This window comes from Vombatus ursinus, unplaced genomic scaffold, assembly GCF_900497805.2.
Source record: "Vombatus ursinus unplaced genomic scaffold, bare-nosed wombat genome assembly UNPS02009975.1, whole genome shotgun sequence".
Lineage (NCBI taxonomy): Eukaryota > Metazoa > Chordata > Mammalia > Diprotodontia > Vombatidae > Vombatus > Vombatus ursinus.
In genome coordinates, this window is record NW_020949753.1 from 6,684,485 (window position 1) to 6,688,899 (window position 4,415).

Here is a 4,415-nt window from a genome sequence, read left to right on the forward strand (position 1 = left end):
ATGAACCCAGATCTTCTCTATCCCCATAGTAGCTATTTATGACTGGGTTTTTTTTTCCTTTGCTTACTCATTTTTTTGTTTTATTTTGTTTTTAGCAGCTATTAGTGTAATCAAGTTATAGTCCCAAGATATGGGGAATGATGCCTCAGGCCTCAGGTCCTTCTTACTGTTATTTTCTGAGGTCTGTCCCAGGGCTCAGCCTTGGGCTCTCCTCTCCACTTCTTAGCCATGGCTAGAGCCCCCAGCCATACTGTCCTTCAAATGATTTTGCTCCCTGTGGTCCCTCAGGTGACTGCAAACTACAGCTGTCCACTCTTCCCCCCAGTGACCCTGCTCTCGCAAGTGTCCACAGCCAACAGGGTCTCTGCCACTCTTCTACTGCACTCACTATGTGTGTGCAAGTTTCTTTTCCCCAGCAGAGGTAGCCCAGCCTGGGACACGTCTGGGCAGCACAGCTGTGCTTGGCATCTTACAATAGTGGAAGATCCTTCAATCTTCTCCTACTCTGCACTCAGACCACAACACTGTTCATGAGATGAAAGTTTCTAAGACTGAGGCTGTCTTCCAACCCCAGCCACCCCCAGGGCTTATTTGTTAATTCTGCAGAGTCAGCCTGGAGGTGTTCAGGCCCAACCTCTGCCCTCAGAGGTCTGGTCTTTCCTGGGGTCTTCTCAAGTTGTCTTAGGAGAACAACTGCTTTACCCTGATTTTTGTTTAATTCTGCTGCTCTACATTTCCTCTGAGGTGATATTCTGTCTTATTTTATGGAGGAATTTCGGAGAGCCAAAAGTTTTCTGACCTCCTCCTCCATCTTCTCTGAATCTTCTCCCCCAAAACAACAAATTTAAAAGGTTCATTTAGATATGAGTTTGGGTTATTTTTTTTAAATGGGCACTAGGATTATTTGTTGAGAAAAAGAAACTACTTGATAATAAAAGTACTTGTATAGCACTTTATAATTCTAAAGCACATTATAGAGAATCAAAAGAAAATAATTCCTTGAAAACTAGAATTGGGCAAAGGGAAGCTAATGATGTTCTAAGACACCAAGAAATAATAAAACAAAATCAAAAGAATGAAAAAATAGAAGAGAATGTGAAACATCTCATTAGAAAAAAACAACTGATCTGAAAACATGGAGGGAGAGCATGCACAGTGTGCTCTGCTAACTTTCCAAATAGAAGAATCTGGGAACAATGTTATTAGAATATGTGTCATGGAAAGACCTTACTTTTTAATTTGGAGCACGTACAAAAATTCTGGAGTTAAGTCACTTCTGCTAATATGTGGTGAGGAGATGGACTATTGTTTGCCTGTGGTGGAATCAAGCTATATTTAGGACAGCTAAATTGAGTTTTGCTGGTCTTCATTCCTGCCTATGTTCAAGTGATAAAGGAAATACTAAGCCCCTGCTGGAGAGAATCTGTAGACCTTTATTTCCTCACCAGCGCCACCTCTGTGGGATTTGTGAGTGCATGTCTCTGATGTTGCTTCTCTCTTTGTTGTGTCTGTTCTTCCTGTTTTTAAATTAAGGAGTATTAGTGATGCAGACAACCTTGTCAGCTTCAAAAGATCAAAATGGGGAGCCACTAGATGTCCAGGAGCAGGAGACTTATCAGAAGTTAGGTAGTCAGGAATGAAGTCATGAGTGACCTTGTTAATCTAGCAAAGATGGAAGCCAGCCAAGATGGGATTATCAGCTATGGTGAATTATCTATCAGCTGTGGTGAATTCAAAAGTGATTATAGCTGAAAAAATGCTTTGTAGCAAGTGTATTAAGTTTTTCACCATCTTTTCCAAATTATTAGTGCAAGATAGTATTTCAGAGTTCTTTTTGCTTGCATTTCCCTAATCACTAGGGAATTTCAGCTGTTTTTCAAATGTTCATGGGTAAGTTGTATTTCTTCTTCTGAGAATTGTCTATTCATATGCTTTCATCACATATCCTTAGGAGAATAGATCTTATTCTTAGAAATTTGTGTTATAGCCATATAAAACGCTGATGATCAGATTTTTACTGGAAGTATTTCTGACAATTTCCCTCTCCTTTTCCTTTCATTTACTTCTTTGAATATATTGTCTTTTATTGAGGAAAACCTCTTTATTTTTATAAAGTCAAGTTCATTTGTTTTGCCTCCTATAATTTCTTCTGATTTTTGACTCTAAGAATTTCCATCCTTTTCATAGTCATACTATTATTTGTCTTTCTTCTAGTCATTCCATTTTCTGTTTTGGAGTCTGTTTCAGTACCCATTCTTTATATGCATGTGTTAAATATTTTTTTTTTTTAGAATTTTAAGGACATATTTCAATCAGCAAAGTACAGTAGCATATAATGCCATGAAATTACTAAATCCTAGTAAGATAGTTTTCTGAATTCTAGAGAGGCAGCCATGAATAGTGTACTGCTAAGAGCACCAGATTTGGAGAAAAGTGGACCTGCATTCCACTCCCCATTCTTACTCAACTTGGCCAAGTGACACCAATTCTCTGAACCTCAGTTTATGCATCTACAAAATAAGAGGGTTGGATTAGATGATCTCTAAGCTATTTTAGAGCTTCAAGTTCCCTGAAGACTCATACACTTGTTTAACAGAATACGCACATGATGTAGGAAGACAACAGTAGTGAGAATTTCAATTCAATTCAATTTAGCAAAATTGTATTGAGTATCTATTAGATAACCATCATTCTTCTACATACTATGGGGAATGCAAAGAAATGAAATATGAACCTTTGTCCCCAAGGAACTTTCTATTCATTATTTGATCTGGCTATTTTGTGTAGGATAGAATGCAGGAAGAGAGGCAGAGAGATTAATTAAGTAACTGTTGAAGTAACTCAGTGTTTGGCTTTGGCCTACACCCCTGCTACAATTCCCACTTTAAGCAGATGGAAGTAGAAGAAGGGTTATAACTGGGAACTTATTCCTGCCCCCACCTATCTCCAAGAGGGATATTGAACTAGATTTATATCTGTCTACCCCCTCAAATGTTACTTATCCAGGGTTACAGTAGGCTGAGAGCAAAGCTATTTTCTAGGTTCCTTTTAAGGGGAAGTGTATCCCTTGGCATACACTCACTTTCTTAACTCCTTCCCACTCTTTTTGATTAAATAAACATCCATCACAAATGTTGAATAGCAAGGAAAAGTACTTATTTAATACCACATAAAAATAAAATTTTTAAGCACTTTTACTAGGAAGGATACATGTTGACTCCTGAGCTTTTTGTTCAATTCCAAAGCTTTTGACATATTCAACAATATGCAGTTAGAACTTTAAGGTTGCAGTTCTCTTTGTGGATGATAGAGTAGCTCCAGGCCCTGCCAAAACCAATATTTCCTTGAGTAATTACTCTCAAGGTCTCTACCTTGGCCAGAGTGGATCCTGGAATGAAATCCATATCCTGAAAAATATTTTCCCTACAACATTTTGGCAACAGTAGATGCTTTCTGGTTTATTGTTGGGTATGTTCATACATACCTGAAGAAATGGTAAGTCAGCATTATGTTTTGGCTGTCCCCTTCCATTGGTAGAAAGTCAGTACATAACAGTTCCAAAGTCTTGCTGGTACTTAATGTTCTCTAAATACAAAACGAGTTAATAGTGTTTTTCTTAGTACACATCTGACAAAAGTTTGCCAATTGTTGGTGACATAAGTAGCCATCTTCTCTTCCAGAGAAGTCTCTCACACCACTGTGGCAGCCATATCTCTTGTAATCCCTGAGAAGTTCCAGCCTATTTTCAGAGTGCTCAACACCAACATTGATGGACAGTGGAAAATAGCTTTTACCATCAGAGTCATCAAGGGTGTGGGTTGAAGATATGCTCATATGATACTGAGGAAAGCAGACATTGACCTCACCAAGAGGTCTGGTGAGCTCACTGAAGATAAGGTGGAACATATGATCACCATCATGCAGAATACCCGGCAATACATGATTCCAGACTGGTTCCATAACAGGCAGAAGGATGTAAAGGATGGAAAATATATCCAGGTTGTGACCAATGGTCTGGACAATAAACTGCATGAAGATCTGGAGCAACTGAAGAAGATTTGGGCATATTGTGGGCTTTGGCACTTCTTGGGTTTCCAGGTCTGAGGCCAGCACACCAAGACTATAGGCTGCAGGGGTCGCGCTGTGGGTGCGTCCAAGAAGAAGTAAACAACTTCACTGGCCTTGTCTATTAATAAATAGTTCATATAAAAAATAAGTAGCCATCTTCAGCTAGCAAAATCTAGGTCTTTCTTGACTTGTATGTACAAAGTCATTAGGGCAAGCATTAGTGGCGTTTGAGTGGTATGCTCTGGATAGCATCTGATGCTTATGTTCTCCAGTCTCTTATTAAAGATTATAAAGTCATCTAGGTACACTAACAATTTCAGTCACACCATTCCAACTATTTGCTCCAT

At 38.9% G+C, this 4,415-nt stretch overlaps 1 pseudogene; it reads left to right on the forward strand.

Annotated features, from left to right (window-relative positions):
• The first annotated feature begins 228 nt into the window (after window positions 1-228).
• Window positions 229-4,167, forward strand: LOC114036721 (annotated as a pseudogene).
• The last annotated feature ends 248 nt before the right edge of the window (window positions 4,168-4,415 follow it).